This window comes from Peromyscus maniculatus, chromosome 3 (assembly GCF_049852395.1).
Source record: "Peromyscus maniculatus bairdii isolate BWxNUB_F1_BW_parent chromosome 3, HU_Pman_BW_mat_3.1, whole genome shotgun sequence".
NCBI lineage: Eukaryota > Metazoa > Chordata > Mammalia > Rodentia > Cricetidae > Peromyscus > Peromyscus maniculatus.
The window spans coordinates 87963225-87983443 of NC_134854.1; positions in this window are offsets into that span (position 1 = coordinate 87963225).

The following is a 20219-nucleotide window of genomic DNA, read 5'->3' on the forward strand; positions in this document are numbered from 1 at the left end:
TTCTTTCTGGCCTCTTCCCTCCCCACAAAGAGGCCACCTTTCTTTCATGTCACACATACTTTCGAGTCATTAGAAAACATGTCTCTGGTCCCACACATGAATCCAAGGACATTCAGTTACAAAAGGCAGCAAAATTCCTGCTGAGCAAGTTAGCTCTAGTTAGTTCTCAAGAGCAGCTTTTTAGGAAATGTCCCACCAGCAAACAAAGCCATTAAAATGTACGGTTTAAATTCTCTCAAGTTATGTGTATGGTGGAGACTTAAAACCATGGACAAACAATGATGAAAAGTGAGGCATTAACAATTCTAGATGCTTGTGTTTTTCTTTCTGAAAAATCCTGCCACATCTGTAGAGCAAGCAGTGACCTTTCCTATGGAGGTGACAGAACAGACAATGGGGATGTTCCTCAGGGCCCATCCATCATTTTGTGGACCTATAACTAGACTCCAAGCTAAATAGGCCCCTAGAGGTGAGATACAAAGAGTGGAGCATGAAGAGGTATGTCATATTTCCAAAGAACTGAATGAGTTTGCCATTTCATTCAAGCACAAATCTGAGGGAGATGCGTGGGACTGGATTTTAAGGCTTGTGGTGTATGGCAGAAGGAACATAGCGCTGAATTAGTCTGAGTTTATTGAAATGAGATCGCTGAGCAGAGCTGCGAGGGTTAACATTGAGGCTCACACTTTTTTTTTTAAAGACATCAAGAGTTTGCTGAAGTACTTAACAAAAGATGACCTAGTGAGAAGGAGCTGGGGGTGCCTGATAGCCCTTGGTTTAGTGTTAATGAAAGGTTTTTAAGACTCAGGGTAATTAAAATGTTTGAGTGGATTCACTGCTTAAATTTTGTTTTGGTGCTGGAGAGATGGCTCAGTGCTTAAAAACACTTACTGTTTGTTCTTCCAGAGGACCCAAGTCCAGTTCCCAGAACCCACATTAGGCAGCTCAAAACTAGAGTTTTACTGATAGCCTTTCCCCCATTATCCTTAAGAAGGACCTCCAGGCTTTTCCTAGGGTAGCCATACATTGGGGGAAAAGAAACTATCGACTTTCTCTGCCTATCTGATACTGGTTCTGAATTGACAATGATTCTGAGAGATCTCAACAACATTGTGGCTTTCCAGTTGAAGTATGGGTTGATGGATGTCACAAGATTGATGGAACTGTGTGGCTCCATCCATTGTGAAGATCCAGTTCACAATGGGATCCAAAATTCAAGCTGTAGTTATTTATAAAGTCCCAGAATGTATAATCAAGATACATAACCTTTAAAGTTGGCAAGTCCACAAAAGAAACATCTCTCACATCAATAAAAGACTTAATTTATTTGTGTGTGAGTGACCATGGCCCAGAAACACAAATTCAGGTTGCCCCAAAACTCTGTGTTCCAATGTGGAAGCAGTTCCATAAAGTTTTTATAGTTTTACAGAGCAAAGAACATTATAAATCAGGACAAGTTTAAAATGCATTGGTAGACACACCAGAAATGTGGGTACATGGAGATGTGGAAAGCTTTTTTATAGGCCCTAGATGTTTCCAGAAGACATTCTTAGCTCTTGGACTGGTTGAAACTGGTGTTCTGCTAAGTTCATAGTTTCTGATAGGTTTTTATTTATAATCATGAGCTGTTAGTTTAAATCAATAGCTTCTAAGAGGTTTTAACTTATTTATCATGAGGTGTTAATTCAGATAGTGTTCCAGGGGCCATAAACTAGCCCGAGGCAAAGTAGTTAGTCTCTGATCCTACAAAATTTCAGTCTCTTCACAGTACTGAGATTCCAGTCGGTCCATCAGTCTCTGCAGACACAGACTCCTTCAGGGAGTCTTTTGTTCACAGCCAGACACAGCTTCTTTTCAGGAATTCACAACAGAATCCCCACATTTGTTCCCTCACCTGTTATTTGAGGACTACTGTGGTTGGAAAGATCAAATGGAAGTCATTGGAATTGCTTTTACCAAGGAAGACAGCAAACCAAAACCAGCTTCTCATTCCCAGAGGAATTACAAAAATCAATGCCACCATAGAGAATTTGAAAGATACCAACATAATAGTTCCCATCACATCTCCCTTTGACTATTATTTGGCCTCTGTAGAAAACTTAGGAGGAATCCCATGACAGGGCATTCATTTATAGAGAATGACTGTTGACTCTGACGAACTTAACTGAGTGAGGAAGACTCCATTGCACTGGCTATACCAGATGTCATTTCTTTACTGGAGCAGAAAAACGTGTCTCCTGATACCTGGTAGGCAAATGGAGACCTCACAAATGCTTTTCTAAAATCTTGTTCATAAGGACCACCAAAAGCAATTTGTTTTCATCTGGCAATGCCAGCAGTTCATCTTTATATTTCTACCTCAAGGTATATTAATTCTCCATCTCTCTATTACAAATAAGTTCAAAGAGATCTTGATCTCCTGCCTCTTCCTCAAGGTGTCATGTTGGTCTGCAATGTTGATAACATTATGCTGCTTGGACCAAGGAAGCAGACAGTATCAGCCTTTTTGAACTTGATTAAAGCATATGCACATTAGAAGACAAGAAATAATTCCAACCAAAATTCAAGGACATTCTACCTCAGTGAAATTTCTAGGAGTCCAGTGATGTGGGGCATGTAGAAATACTCCTTTTAAGGTGGAAGGTAAGTTGCTGTACTGGTCTCTCCCAGTTCCAAGAGAGAAACAAAATGCTTAGTAGGCCTATACAGATTCTGGAAACAGCATATCCCTTACTAGGATGCCTTACTCCAGCCCATATGCAAAGCAACGTGGAAAGATGCTAGTTTTGTATAGTGCTAGAATAAGATACGACTCTTCAACAGGTCCATGTTGTGGTGCAGACTGCTTTGCAAAAGTTGGATGTGCACTATAGCCATCCATCATCAAATGGAAGTGGTACATATGTGATAAGGCCTCAGCAGGTTCTGAGGGAGCAGCAAGTAATGAAGAATGCCTACGATTCTACTCCTATTTCACCATCTTCTGTCCTCAAGCACCCGCTGATGGCATTACGGGGTGTGACCTATGATGAGAAGACTAAAAAAGAGATCAGTGCCTGGTTAGTGATGGTTCTGCACACTGTGCAGACAGCACCCAGAAGTGGACAGCTGCAGCATTACAGCCCCTTCAATAACAACCTTAGAAGATATAAGTGAAGGGAAATCTTCATAGTAAGTACAACTTCAGTCAGTGGCCATGGTTGTGTATTTTGCTTGGAAGGAGAAATGGCCAGATGGGCAATTGTCTACTGATTCCTAGGCTGTAGCCAGCAGATTGGCTGGAAACTGCACTTAGATCATATTGAAAACATGATTCTTGTACATTCTTCTTTTTCTAGTGCCTAGCACTGTTTTTGACACAAATTAGACATTGATGAGGTTGTGTTTGGATGGAGGGTGGATTATTTCTGTGATGCATACCATATGGATGATTCAGCATAATTTAATTAGTGTCTTTTATCGTCTACTTTTCCAGAATTCACAAATGACCACAAAGATACCATATAATTATTTTAATTAAAGACAGTATCATAAATCTATAATAATTGTATGGATTGACACTTCTGGGATCAAACAAATGATGAGATCTACATGTTTGGGGATGTATCTTAGAGTTTTTCACAAGGGAAGTAACATTATTATTGTATTAAATGAATGAGAAACAGAACAAATTATTGCTTTAATATTCAAATTTAATTACACTTTAATATTCAAATTACTTAAAATCTGGGTTCTATATTATTAAAAGAGACTATATGACCAAGCATTAGGATATAATATAGAAATATCTGGGAAAGCTGATACCATATATTTCTGTATACCATAATAACCATTTTAGAAATACTTGAATCTGTGATATTAAATAATTACATAGTGGAATAACCTTTCTCCTAGAGATTTTTCTAATTGGTATTACTAGCATATGGCTTATTTCACAATGGACCTCCAGGTCTTCCATGGTTGGTATTGAGATTAAAGGCATGTGTCTCCATGATGGCTGTATCCTTGAACACACAGAGATCCATCTAGCTCTGCCTCCCAAGAGCTGGGATTAAAGGTGTGTGCCACCAACGTCCGGCTCTACTATGGCTTGCTATTAGCTCTGACCCCCAGGCAACTTTATTTATTAACATACAAATAAAATCACATTTTAGTACAAATAAAATATCACCATAGACGTGGAGAAAAATGAATACTTGTTCATTTTTGGTAAAAGGGTAGATTGGTGCAGACATTGTGTGAAAGACTATTGTGGTTCCTCACAAGGATTCAACGTAGATTTATAAAGTTCAAACTATGATTCAACTTTCGTGAATTTATATACAGGACATTAAGTTGATATTCCACAGAAATAATTGCATTCCAGTGTTCATTTCAGCACTATTCACAAGAACCAAGATATGAAATAATATATGTCAATTGGTATATTGTGGATGGCAAAATACTATATGCATAATATGATTATTTTTACCATATAAATTATTATATATAATTAATTTTTTATTTGGTAGAAATATACATAAATCTTGACAATATTATCTAAGAAAAATGTTCTGAAAACAAATTCTTTCAGCATATTAATTATTCTATTATCAGAACTGATTTGTACCAAAGGAGTAATTGTGGGATGGGCATTCATCACAAACTTCTGAACAGTCAGGATGACTGGGTTGTATGTCCATAACAGGACTGCAGTGGATGGGATGAAGTCCACCTAACCACAAAGAAAACCACCAGCAGCAAGATGGTCTGGGTGGCCCTCTTCTCAGGGGATGCTCTCGGGTGGCTGATGCTGTGAAGATGCTTGCATTGCCTCTGATGTCTGAACAAGATAATCACCACATATGCACTTGTGGTCAGCATAACTCCTACAGGAAAGACATCTCTGAAGATTATCACTGTTAAAATCAGTGCCCTGATGATGTAGTTCATGGGGAAGAGTGAGCAGGATTTAGTGACCTTCATCTGGTTGCTCTCACATTGGTAAAAGCACCAGCATAGAAGATACAGCTACTACTGAATGACATATTGAGAGACAAATATAGATAATCAAGACTAAAAAGCCCTTAGCCAAACTGAAATAAAGACCCAAATTAAGAAAATTAGAGCTGAAAGGGGAGTCATTACAACAGACACTGATGAAATTTAGAAAACCATAAAGATATACCTTTAAAATATATATTCCACTAAATTGAAAAATATGAGACTTCTACCTACAACACAGCCAATCTCTAGTCTTCCTCAATAACCACCTACCTGAATCTACCCAGAGAATCCTTTGTGCCACCCCCATTACCCCACTCCATACCCAGAGTTTCCATATCTTTCAACAGGGTATATATATATATATATATATATTGGTGAATACCTAGCCTCCTTATCCACACCTTTCCTGTAACTATCAAATTCAGCCTGGGTCCCATAACCAGTGCATCAGCCTAGTCTCACCTTCCTTGCCTCTGCTGCAAAGGAGCTCTAGGATTGGCCCAGAGCTTACTTTACCTTCTTCCCACCAAACCACAGCTCTCTACCATGTCATATCCAGCCTTTCCGCTCAGACCAATTCTTGGGAAAATATGGAAAACTTTGAGAGTTTGATCTAGAGAAGCAGTTGAATGCTTTAAGTAGAGCTTAAGGGACCATCCTATTAGGACCCTAGAAGACAACAGTGCTGAGAGAAATTTGGACAATGGAGGCCCCGGCTTAAGCAGTTTCATGGTAGACAAATATTATTAGCAAATGGCCTACAGATCATTCTTGTGATATTTTGGCAAAGAATGTAGCTGGTTTCTGACTTTGTCCTAAGAATCTGCCTGAGGCTAAACTGAAGAGTTTTGGATTAATGTCTTTGGAAAAGGAGATTTCAAGACATCCTAGTATTGACTGTGTCGGATGGTCATAAGTAATGACTTTTATAAAGATCTACATTGAGAAGGAGCAAATAGGACAAAGATAAATATAACGTACAATTTGAGGAGAAGAGGAGAACCAGGAAATGTAATGTTGGAGCCAAGTCTTGATGAAACATTTAATGAAAAGCCTGATGGTGAATGGAATAAAGGGAGTGGCAAGACCTCAGCCAGCTAATCCTACAACCAGTGAAAGGGAAAGGCCTGAGGGATTTCCTAGGCCTAAAAAATAACAGAAAGCTGTTTACAAAGTCATGGTAGGGGGAGCAGGTTCTAGCCCCAAAAGAAAAAAAAATGGCAGCTTTGGCCATCTGATTCTGGATTTAAAGTCTATAACAATACAGGAAAGGAGTTGTGAAATCTTTCTCTACTCTTAAGGAAAGCCAATGAGACCAGTCATGTGATAGAGGAGTTCCTACATGGAGGTCCAGAGAGGCTATTATGTGAATCTATGGACATGAAGCCTGGATCATGTGGAGACCCCAAGATGTGGAGATGCCAGATCCATGGGATACCTGCCAATGAAAGCTGCAGACAGGCTGTGGAACCAGCCCAAGAGAGAAAAGTATATTACTGTGGTGATATTTTATTTATGCTTGAATAAAGCTTAACTGGAGATGGGGGAGGTCAGCCATTTTAAGTAAACAAGAAGTCAGGCAGCATATGCCCTTAATCCGATCACTTATCAGGCAGGGTGTGTGTGTGTGTGTGTGTGTGTGTGTGTGTGTGTGTGTGTGTGTGTGTGTTTGTGTGTGTGTGTGCGCGCGCGTGCTCACGTGAGTTCAAGGCCATACTAGGTAACAGATCCAAGCATGGTGACATATGCCTTTAATCCCAGTACCAACCATGGAGACCTGGAGGTTTCTACAGACCTCCAGACAAGGAAGTTTTTCTGAGTCTCAGAAAAGACATGGACTTTGGACTTTGAAACAGTATTGAGACTATGAAAGATTATGGGGACTTTTGAAGCTAGTCTAAATGCACTTTGCATTATAGTATGGCTACAAGCCTATGGGGCTAGGGAGTGGAGTGTGGTGGTTTCAATGGGAATGTCCCCATAGGCACATTTGAATGCTTGGTCACCAGTTAATATTTCAGAGGGATTAGAAGGTATAGCCTAAGTGTGGTAGGTATGGTGTGATAGGTATGGTCTTTTTGGAGGAGATATGTCACTGGGGATAGAATTTGAGGTCTGGAAAGTACACACCAAGCTCAGTGTCCCCTTCTCTATGCCTGCCACTTGTGAATCAGATGTGAGTTCTCAGCTACTGTTCCAGTGTCATGCCTGCCTGTTGGCCAACAATGCTCCCTACCATGATGATAATGGACAAACCCTCTGAAAATGTAGGCAAGCCCCTAGTTAAATGCTCCCTTTTATGAGTTAACTTGGTCATGATATCTCTTCAAAGCAATAGAAAAGTAACTAAGATGACTATCTAAGCTCCTACTCACATCTTAGAATAGGATGCATATCCTGTATACCAGCTGAGTCCCCTCTGTCCATCTGACCTCATTTTTCTCAAGCCATTTCCCATCCCTAGTAACTCACTACCACATCGTCTCTTCTCCCCCAACCTGCTCCTTCCATAACAAACTCAAAACTAACAAAGGAAGTCCACATGCTCCAATCTCATCTCAGGAATACAAATAATATGAAAGATTAAGCCAATATCTTCTCTTCAAAACCCACCAGTTCTGTAGAAATGTTTGCCAATTACTTAGATGAACCCAGGACACAGAATTTTAAAAAATCATAAACCTCCTCAATGATTTCAAAGAGACACCAAGAAACACCTCAGTGAAATGAAGTATAAAGAGCATACAGGGAATAAATGCCTGAGTGATGCCCATGGAAACACAAACTTATGGCTGATGGAAGTGATGGAGATAATACAACAATTGAGAACAGAATTCATCCAGGATACAGAGTCATTGAAGAGGGCTCAAGCTGAAATGAAGAAATTGAAAAACCCATTCGCCCAACTAAAAACTCAAAGGAAAGCTTTACAAGCAGAATGAATCATTCAGAAGACAGAATATCAAGTCCCAAAGATAAAACAGAAGATCTAGACCAAATAAGTAAAGAATATGGAAAAAAAACACAGGAAATGTGGGACACCATGAAAAACCCAAACTTTGAAATTATAGGCACAGGTGAGGGAGAGGAATCCAAAGGCAATGGCTATCTTAGTTAGAGTTCCTATTGCTGTGAAGCGACCCCATGACTATGGCAACTCTTATAAAGGAAAACATTTAATTGGGGGCTGGCTTACAGTTTCAGAGGTTTAGTCCATCATTATCACAATGGGACATGACAGTGTGCAGGCAGACATAATGCTGGAGAAGGAGCTGAGAGTTCTACATCTTGATATGTAGGCAGCAGGAGACTGCACTAGGCCTATCTTGAAGCATAAGAACTTAAATCCCACCTCCACAGTGACACACTTTCTTCAACAAGGCCACACATACTCCAACAAAGTGCCATTCCCTATGGGCCAAGCAACAAAACACATGAGTCTCTGCGGGCCATTCCTATTCAAACCACCACAATGGCATAAACCTGATATTCAATTAGACCATAGGATAAACTGCACTAAACTAAGGAAAGACACACTCATACAAATACAAAAAGAACACAGCACAAATAGACAAAACTAGAAAAGAAAATCTTCATGGAATCTTCCAGTTAAAAGTCTAAATATATAAAACAAAGAAAGTGTATTGAAAGCTGCAAGAGAAAAACTACAAGTCACAAATAAAGGAAAATCCATAAAAAGAACAATTGATTTTTCAATGGAAACTTTCAAAGCCAGAAGAGCCTGCAGCAATACATTTTAAGTCCTAAAAGACCATGGCAGCAAACCTAAAATAATATATCCAGCAAAACTACTGATATGATTGAAGGAGAAAGATTATTTTTCTACAACATAAACAACCTTTAAAAAAGTTATGTCCAGGGCCAGGTGGCGGTGACACACGCCTTTAATCCCAGCACTCTGGAGGCAGAGCCAGGTGGATCTCTGTGAGTTCAAGGCCAGCCTGGTCTACAGAGCAAGATCTAGGACAGGCACCAAAACTACCCAGAGAAATCCTGTCTCAAAAAAACAAAGAAGAAGAGGAAGAAAAAGGAGGAGGAGGAGTTATGTTCAATAAACCAAATCTAAGAAAAATACAAGAAGCATTGTGTCAGATTGAGTAGAGAAATGAGGATAGCAGAGAGACTATGGAAAGAAATATGAGCCATAATTACTAAAACACAAAGTACCACTGAGAACAAAAACAGCAGAAGTCAACAACATGATCTCCAGAACCAACACACACATTTCAACAATAAAATATGAATGGCCTCAGTTCTTTACTCAAAAGACACGGACTGACCAAATAAACCAAGAAATAAAATCCATCTATTAGGAGAGAGATGGCTCAGTGGTTAGGAGCACTGACTGATGTTCCAGAGGAACCGGGTTCAATTCCCAGGTTATCTGGTGTCCAATCACACCAAGATAAAAATAAAATAAAATAAAATCCATCTATTTGCTGTCAACAAGAAACACATCTTAGTTTTAAAGATAGGAACCACCTTAGAGTAAAAAGATGGGCAAAAGTACTTCAAATGGGACCCAGAATCAATCAAGTGTTACTATCCTAATATCTGACAAAATAGATTTTGAACTAAAACTAATCAGGTCAGATAAAGAGGGACACTTTATTCTGATCAAGGGAACAGTTAACCAAGAAGACATTACTATCTTAAACATATATGCACCAAACTCAAGGTTACCCATTAACAGCAGGTGACTTCAATACCCAAATTTCTGCAAAATACGTGTCATCTGGACAAAAAACAAGCAGAGAAACATGAGAATTAATTGATATTTTACATCAAATTGCCTCAACAGATACCTACAAAATATTCTACTCAAACACCAAAGAACATTCTACTCAGCAGCACATAGTATTTCTGATATAGACCACAACTTGAAATGCAAAACAAATCATCACAAATTCAAAAATATTGAAAATATTTCTTGTATCCTACCTGACCATAATGCAATAAAACTGAAAACTAACAACAAGCAAATCTCTATTAAATATATAAACTCATGGAGATTAAATGACATATTACAGGATGATGACTGGGTCAAAGAAAAAAATCAAGAAAGAAATAAGAACTTTCTGGAGTTAAATGAAAATGAAAACAACAAAACAAAACCTCTGGGATACATTGAAAACAGTCCTGTGAGAGAAATGTATAGATCAAAGTTTCCATTTAAAAAACAGAAACAGTGCAAATAAGTTACTTAATGATGTAACTCAAAAAGTTGGGAAAAATAAAATAACAAAACAAATACAAACCAAGTTGACATTAAGAAGTAATGAAATCAGAAATCAACAAAACAGAAATGAAGAAAAATCACACAAAAAATTAATAAATATAAGAGCCATTTCTTTGAGAAGTCAAACAAAATTGAGAAATCTTTGGCCCAACTAACCAAAAGAAAGAACCAGGGACCCAACTCAACAGACTCAGAAATGAACAGGTAAATATTACAAGGGACATCAAGAAATTCAGAATATTGTAAGAAGATATTTTTGAAACAGGCACTCCATTAAGCAGGAAAATCTAAAAGAAATGTTATGATTTTTTTTTGATTCAGCCAAACCACCAAAATTAGAACAAAAAGTCAACAACCTAAAAAAAACTCATAACAAATGACAAGACTGAAAGAGTAATAAAATTTTTAGATAAAACAAAACAAAACAACAACAAACCAGAGAGAGATGAATTCACAGAAGAATTCAAACAGAATTTCAAAGAAGATCTAATGCCAGTCCTTCTCAAAAAAAAGAAAGAAAGAAAAAGAAATAGAAGCATCCCAAACTACTTCTCCAAAGCTTATATTACTCTAATACTAAAATAAAGAAATGACGCAAGAGAAAAAGGAAAATTACAGTCCAATAATCTTGATGAACATGGACTCAAAAGCACTCAATAAAACACTTGCAAACAAAATACAGATATCAAAAAGAGTATACACCATGAACAAGCTAGCTTTATCCCCCTGAAATATAGAGATGATTCTACATATACAAGAATATAAACATAATAAACCACATAAATGGACTTAAAAAAATCACATGATCATCTCAATAAATGCAGAGAATGCTTTTGAGAAAACTCAATATGCACTCATGATAAAAGTACTACAGGGGGTTGGGGATTTAGGTCAGTGGTAGAGAGCTTGCCTAGCAAGCACAAGGCCCTGGTTAGAGGGAATATTTCTCAATATAATAAAAGTTAAAAGAGAAACCCACAACTAATATCCTAAACACATAAAAACTTGAAGCAATTCTATTGAAGTCAGGTACAAGACAGGGATGTCCACTGTAGCTAGAGTTTTCCTGCCTTGCCCACAGTCAGGACAAATCTTTGTCACCCCCCAGTCCCACAGCCGCTCAGACCCAACCAAGTAAACACAGAGACTTATATTGCTTAGAAACTGTATAGCCGTGGCAGGCTTCTTGCTAACTGTGCTTATAGCTTAAATTAATCCATTTCCATAAATCTATGCCTTGCCACGTGGCTGGTGGCTTACCGGTGTCTTCACATGCTGCTGGTCATGGCAGCAGTTGGCAGTGTCTCCCTGCCTCAGCCTTCCGCTTCCCAGAATTCTCCTCTCTCCTTGTCCCACCTACTTCCTGCCTGGCCACTGGCCAATCAGTGTTTTATTTATTGATCAATCAGAGCAATTTGACATACAGACCATCCCACAGCAGCCCACTATCTCTACTCCTTTTCAGCACTGTTCTCCAAGGACTAGCTGAAGCAATAAGGCAAGAAAAGGAAATTAAAGGGATACACGTAGGGAAAGGAGAAGTCAAACTATCCCCATTTGCAGATGACATGGATTATACATTGAAGATCCCCTAAATTCTCAGAAATTTTCTAGAAACAATAAACAAATTCAGCAACATGGCAGCACACTGAATCAACTTGCAAAAATCAATAGCTTTTCTATATACCAACAGTAAAACATACAGAGGAGATCATATAGTCATGCTCCCATTCACAATAACTTCAAAGAAAAGGAAATATGTAGGAATAAGCCTAACCATGGAAGCAAATGTCCTATACAATGAAAACTTTAAACACCTTAAGGAAAAATAAAGAGAAAGACACTAGAAAATGGAAAGACATTCCATGCTCATGGATTTGTAGAATTAACATTGTAAAAAAGACCTGTCTGCCAAAAGTTATTTACAGAGTCAATGTGACCCCAATGAAAATCTTCATCTTATTTTTTACAGAAATGGAAAAACTGTCCTAAAAATTTTTATGGAACCACAAAAGACCCTGGATAACCAAATAATCCTGAGCAAAAAGGACAGTGCTGAAGCAATCATAATTCCAGTTTTTAAGATAGATTACATAACCATAGTAATAAAACCGAGGCAGTATTGGCACAAAAACAAACATGTAGACTAATAGAACAAAATTAAAGATACAAACATGAGTACATGTGACTCCAACAGCTTAATATTTGACAAAGTTGCCAAAACATACACTGGTGCTGTGGGACGGTCTGTATGTCAAATTGCTCTGATTGGTCAATAAATAAAACACTGGTTGGCCAGTGGCCAGGCAGGAAGTAGGTGGGACAAGGAGAGAGGAGAATTCTGGGAAGCGGAAGGCTGAGGCGGAGAGACACTGCAGCCGCCGCCATGACCAGCAGCATGTGAAGATGCCGGTAAGCCACCAGCCACGTGGCAAGGTATAGATTTATGGAAATGGATTAATTTAAGCTATAAGCACAGTTAGCAAGAAGCCTGCCACGGCCATACAGTTTGTAAGCTATATAAGTCTCTGTGTTTACTTGGTTGGGTCTGAGCGGCTGTGGGACTGGCGGGTGACAAAGATTTGTCCTGACTATGGGCAAGGCGGAAAACTCTAGCTACACACTGGAACAAAAGAAAGTATCTTCAACAAATGTTTCTGTGAAAGCTGGATGTCCATGCAAAAGAATGGAATTAGATCTGTTTTATCACCTTGCACTCAAAACTAACTCCAAATGAGTCAAAGACCTAAACTTGAAACTCTGAAAATGCCAAAAGAAAACATAGGTGGTACCCTACATAATGTAGGTGTAGGAAAGGATTTTCTGAATAGGACTTCATTTGCCCAACAAGAAAGGCAAATGACTGACAAGTGGGACTTCATGAAAATAAAGATCTTCTGCACAGCCAAGTTAAAAAAAAAAAATCAACCAGTTGAAGAGGTTTGGGCAGAATATTCTGTAGATATCTATTAAAGTCCGTTTGATGTATGATGTTTGTTAATTCTGATGTTTTTCTCTATTTTTGTCCAAGATGGCATGTCTATTAAACAAACTGGAGTGTTAAAATCACCTTCTATTAATAGATTGATGTTACTCTGTGCCTTTAAATCCAGCAGTATATTTGTGTGTGTCTGTGAAATTGGGTGCCCCAGGATTTGGTGAATATATTTTTATGATAGTAATGTCTTCTTGGTTAAGTCTTCCCTTCATTAGGTTAAAGTGTTCTTCTTTATCTCTTCAGATTAGTTTTAGTTTGAAGTATATTTTGTCAGATGTTAAGATAATGACACCTGATTGATTCCTGATTCCATTTGATTAAAGTACTTTTGTCCATCCTTTTTCTCTAAGGTGGCTCCTATCTTTAAAACTAAGATGTGTTTCTTATTGGCAGCAGATAGATAGATTTTATTTCTTGATACATTCAGTCAATCTAAATCTTTTGATTGGGAGGCTTAGGCCATTAATATTTAAAGTTATTGATATGTATGATAATTGTGGTCATTATGTTGTTGATTTTTGGTGTTGTTATTTCTGTTTTCAGTGGTATTTTGTATTTTAACAATTATGGCTCCATATTTCTTTATACCATCTCTCTGCTAGGCTTTTCCCTCTATTCAGCCTGAAATAATGCTTCCTGTATTTTCCTTAGATTTGGTTTGCTGAATATAAGTTTTTAGATTCTTCAGGTTGTTGAAAGTTTTTCTTTCTCCTTTAAGCATGGCAGATAGGTATGATGAGTATGTTTTAGGTTGGCTGTCATAATCTTTTAGGAGTTAGAATGCATTGTTCTAGGCTCTTCTGGCTTTCAAACTTTCCATTGAGAAATCAGTTATTATTCTGATGGATTTATACATGACTTGCATTTTTCTCTTGCAGCTTTCAATATGCTTTCTTCATTAGGTATATTTAGTATTTTAACTATGATAAGCTGTGGAGATTTTCTTTTCTAGTCTTATCTATTTGGTGTTCTTCATTGTTCTTAAATCTGTATGAGTATGTCTTTTCTTAATTTGGGGATGCTTTCTTCTACAATCTTGTCGAATATCTGGTGTATGTGATTGACTTGTGATTCTTCTCCCTCACCTGTGCTTACAATCCGAAGAATTAATATTTTCCTGGTGTCTCATATTTCAAGTGTGTTCCTTCTATTTTTTAATTTTCATATTTCCACCTTATTTGGTCTCTATTTTAATCTTCAAGACCTAATATTCTATCTTCTTTTTGACTCCTTCTACTTTTAAGGCTTTTCTTTGAGTTTTCTAGTTGGGCTCATGAGTTTTTCAATTTCTTCTTCTTTTTAGCTTGAGTCCTCTTCAGTGATTCCATATCCTGGTTGAATTCTGTTCTCAAGTCTTGGATTGTCTTCATCATTCTCATCAGCCTTCTGTTTGTGTTTTCTTGGGCATCATCTGGGCATTTATTCTCTGTATGCTCTTTATCCTTGACTTCAATGAGCTGTTTCTTTGTATCTTCTTTAAACACCTTGAATTCTTTGAGGAGGTTTATGATTTTTTTTTAATTCTGTGTCCTGGGTTCATCTAGGTAATTCTTATGGGTAAACATTTCTACAAGACTGGTGGGTTTTAGAGAGAAGATACTGGCTTGTTCTTTCATATCGTTGGTATTTGGTATATTGGCATGTGGACTTCCTTTGTTAGTTCTGTATTAGTTATGGATAAAGCAGGGTGGGGAGAAAAGAAGATATGGGAATGAGTTCGGTCTAGAGGATGGAATTTTCTTCAGTGAGGTGAAGTCAGGTGGACAGAGGGGATGGAGCTGGTGCATAGAATATGCTTTCTGTTCAGCAGGAAGTGTGGTGGTAAACAGAACTGAGTTGAAAGTTTGGATATGACATGGCTGAGTCCTGTGGTTTGGTGGAGATATATATATATATATATATATATATATATAGAGAGAGAGAGAGAGAGAGAGAGAGAGAGACAGACAGACAGACAGACAGACAGACAGACAGACAGACAGACAGAGACAAAGACAGAGAGACCCAGAAAGAAAAGGGATGGATTTGTTAGAATGATTTATAGGCTGTGGTCCTTCTAACCCAACAATGTCTGCCTATGAACAGAAGTTCCAAGAATCCAGTAGTTCTTCAGTCCGAGAGACTGGATGTCTCAGCTCAGTGGTCCTCAACCTTTCTAATGCTGTGACCCTTTAATACAGTTCCTCATGTTGTTGTGACCCCCAACCATAAAAGTATATTTTTGTTTCTACTTCATAACTGTAATTTTGCTACTGTTCTGAATCATTAATATCTGGTATGCAGGATATCTGATATGCAACCTCTGTGAAAGGGTCATGTGACCCCTAAAGGAATCCCAACCCACAGGTTGAAAACTATTATTTTAGCTGGTTTTCATTACAGGCCAGAGTCCAGATGTAGTAGGCTCTAATGCCAGTGAAGGAATGGACTTGCTAGGAAGATGAGAGCAAGCAAGCAAAGAGCAAAAACTTCCTTCCATGTCCTTATACAGGCTTCCAGCAGACAGCATGGCCCAGAATCTTCCTATCTCAAGAGATCTGGTTTAAAGGTATGTCTTTCCACTTCAAAGAATCAGACTGGAAGTGGGTCTTCCCACTGCAAATTAAGCAAATGTTACTCATAGGTATCCCCATTTGGGGGTTTTAGTTAACTTCAGATTTAGTCAAATTGACAACCAAGAATAGCCATTGCACTTAGGGAGAGGGCATGAAAATTAGTTCTAATTCACAGGAAACATTAAGAGCTAGTTAGATTATGCATCTGCAGTGTACACTTCATCACTACGCAAAGAGTAGGTTTCCTTCCAGAGGCTGAAAGAGGAGCAGTGCCACCGAAATCATGACCATGGGTGACACATGGATGGAGCAGCTTTTCTGCTTGCCCCGATCTTTTCCAGCTTTTGAAATACAGAAGTAGAAAAGTTCTCAAAATACAGAAGTAGGAAAGAAACATGTTCTTCAAGGGTCTCCTGTGGAAAACTCTCTGTGACTACTGGTATTTTGTCTCCCAGAGTGCTGACAAAGATTAGCAGGGTGGTTCTGTCCTGGCTGGAAGGGAGCTCCATATCCACTCATGGTTAAGCAGTAGAGAGATCTACTGAGAGACTCAGGGAACTCAGGTTTGTAACCTGAAGCTTTGGGGTATGAATGCTTGGTGTGAGACTTTAAAAATCCATAAAAACAAGGATCTTGTGCAATATTCATTCATGCGTTTAAGAAATATTTACCAAGTGTTTATTCTAACCCACAAGCATAATAGTGTGTCTTCACACAACAATATCTGGCCCAGCTGAAGAGAACAATGTCAAGTTTTCTTCTGCTTTTTACTCAAAGATTCTTGGAGACTCCCTAGGAAATACTCTAATTTTTGTCCTGAAGGAAAACAATGATTAGAAATCCTTTCCCCCCAATTATTGCCCATATTCCAATAAACCTTTTACATTTCCTTACCACTATGTAGGCTGTTTGGAAGGAGATTCTAAACTGTAGCTGCACTTCTGAATCCATATAGAAGTATTCACTGCACATCTGCTCTAAGCCCAGAACATTTCTCAGCACAAAAAGAAAATGAGATCTGTAGCTGAAAGTTTTCTTATGCCCACCCAGCTCCCTCGTCCAGCAGCTGCTCAGATCCAAATAAATACAGAGAGGCTGATGTTAATTACAAACTGCATGACCTGTTGGCTCAGGCTTCTTGCTAGTGAGATCTTACATCTTAAATTAACCCATTTCTATAAATCTATACTTTGTCACATGGCTCATGGCTTATGGGTATCTTTACATTTTGCTTCTCCTCGCGGTGGCAGCTGGCAGTGTTCTGACTCAGCCTTCCTATTCCCAGAATTCTCCTCTCTGCTTATCCCACCTATACTTCCTGCCTGGCCACTGGCCAATCAGCTTTTTATTTATCAACCAATCAGAGCAACACATTCACAGCATACAGAACATCCCACAGCAGAGATCATCACATTTGGACTGTTAAAAATCTTTCTTAACTAAAGTGCCTATTATTTTTTTCAGTCATATTTTATATTATTTTTCTTAAGATTACTGATCTGATGAGTGGGTTTTTCCTGTTCTAAAATAGTTATCAGAATAATTTAAACACACACAAAAAAATCTTGAATCATCCATTGTGCTCAGTGTGGTTGACTGAAACAAAGCCACTGGAACAAGGGAAGAAATAGAACCTCCCTGACCCTGTAGTATCACAAGAGTGGTGATATCTGGGGGAAATTATATAGCATTGCCTTGGACTTGCATTTTCCTCTCTTCTATTCTTTCTTTTTTCTTTTTTCTTTTTTTTTAGTCCTGGCAACAATCATGTGAAGTCATTTTTAATACAATTAAGAAAGCTTTTAAACTATCAGAAACTAGCAAACCATGATTTTTTTTGACAAAATGTGCATTTTCAGTATTAGACTAAAAGGAGTACTCAAGACATATCTGAGGACAATATATAACCACTCTTTTCATAATTTTTTTCTTTTGGAACAAGATGTCACTAGGCACCCCTGGCTAGCCTTGAATTCTCCATTCTCCTTTCCCAGCCTCCTTAGTGCCAGGAATGCAGGCAAATACAGAATATGCCAAAACATCTGACCATTTTGGATTTTATAGTATATGCATCATTTTAAAACTCACCCAAAAAAAAGTGTGAAGAAAAAAGAGAAAATCTGAAAGTACATTTATTTAACGGTATGTTAAAAACTAATATAAAATTTTATATTAGTTTTAAGGCTTGGAACATCTTCATGCATCATGGTTTTCTGGAGAAATCCTAAGATCTTGGCATATTTACCTCCTTGGTAGGCATTCTGAAGGCAAGTTCCATGGCATTCTCAGTCCTGTTTTCAAGTGTGCATCAACTCCTAGCTATCCTGATGCCTGCCCACAGCTTAAATTGTCCATTCATTCCGTAGACATTCTGGGAGCCTGAAAGTTGAGTCTAACTCTAGTTTTTATCCCGAACACAGTACCGCATTTCCACCATGGAAAGGCAAAGTGGGGGTTCACCAGCTTAGACCGCTGATAAAGCCAACTTGGAAGAAAAGGAGATTTCCCTCTACTCCTGAAGAAATATAATCCACGTTCACAGTACAGGACCTTTAAGAATTCTTGGCAGAGTAAGGGCTGAAAGGCGTGGAAAAGCAAAACAAAAATCTTGTATAGAACTCCTGAAAATTCTGAGTGCGCTCTTCCCTCCTGCAAACACTGTTTTGAACTTGCCAGTTTCCAGTGCCCCTCACCTTCCCTCTCATCACTGTCTAGGTCAAGCTGTAGAGAAAGGAAAACCACCCCGTTGCCTATGAGAAGCCTGGTTGCAGAGCTGAGAGTGGGAAATGAAATTTCTCTTTATAAACCTGATAAACGTTGTGTGAGAGGAAAGCTGAATCAGAGCAACTCTCTGACAACGCACATGGTCAAATTATTTAAAGATTATTAACCATTGGTAGAAAATCCCCAAATTGCCTTATGTTGACACAGTTCTACTGAACTGCCCCTCTCTACTCATGGTAACTGGCTGTGAGGGGATAGAGTACCAGAATAGGGGATAGGTAACCCAGCCCAGCCACGTCATTTACTGCCATGTACCTGCTTTTGTAGTTGTTCTTTTTTTGGGGGGTGGGGGGAGTCTGCTCTCCTAAAAGGCTGCCAAACACCAATGCCATTACAGAGAGATCTGGGTGAAGCCCACTGCTTTAATAAACTTTCCTCTCCCCAACTTCCAAATGGCTTTGTGACTCAGTTTCCCAAAAATTTCAGCAACATTCCAGAAGCTCCAGGGAAACTGCACCAACACACTCCTGCCCCGCCCCACACCCCTTCAGTTGGGTAAGGCCGGCACTCAGGAAGCCATCCTTCCTTCTTGGCCAAGGTAACTCGGGCTCTGGATTTCTAGCTAGAACAGGATTCAAAGTGAATAATTAGGGGTTAACTGTTCAAATGCTGGATGAATGAGCGTGAATGTGAGGATGAAGATGATGTCTCCACGGATCTAAGGCTACCGAGTCTGAGTGGGCCTGTGGTACAGCTGAGATCATTTAACGTGAATGGGTTCTCACCTCCTGTAATCAGAGGTGCCTTGGAACAGCCAAGGGTAACTTTCTGACCACCATTATGCATGGCCACCAGCCTTTTGGGATGACTGCTAACAGCTCCTAACTGCTTTTTTAACCTCGGCCCGTTTACCCTCAGATGCCTGGCTGATCGCTCAAAGCAGCCCTGCACAACCACGCTAATAACCGGAAGTGATTTGCTGGCACCATCCATCCTGAGAAGCATTCAACTGGGATCTCAACATACCCAGGGTCCTTCAGGCCCTTCTCAGAATGAGCCAACTTGTCCTCAAGGCAGTTCAGAATGGAGCTCCTGAGTAACAAACCTGGCCAAAACTGGAGAACTCTCCTAGTGCCCTGAAGAGTCCCAATTCTATGTACCTCTCTGTGATGCTTACACGAGGTACACCCCTTTCAAGCCAGGGGCTGGTGAGTCAATGGTCAACACTGCTTTGTCTAACAGCACAGTCTGCCAATAATTCCAAAAGCTAGAGGGTTGTGGGGTGAGTCAGCCCACAGACTCATCATCAAAGTGGTTGTTAACCATGACGCTGCAAAGACAAAGAAAACTACTTAGAGAGAAAAGCAGAAAGTTTGGCTTTTGCATTGCGGGCCTGGGAAAATTCCGGCACCCAGAAACCCAAAAGAAGGGAGGGTCTGAGAGTCCATTAGACGGGGAGCAATGTGCCTATGTAAGAAAAAAGGGACACTGGAAGAATGAGTACCCCAGGAAGAATACACACTGGGGCCAGCAGAGACAAATACCAAGAGGAAAGAAATAAGGCCCTACAGTAACCCCAGTGAAACAAAAGTTCCCATTGGGGGCTGCTGTCCCCTGGGAGACAGACTCAGAATGAGAGTGACCTGGCTCAATTGGGATTGGCTCACAAGAGCCTAGGGTTAAAATATATATTGGT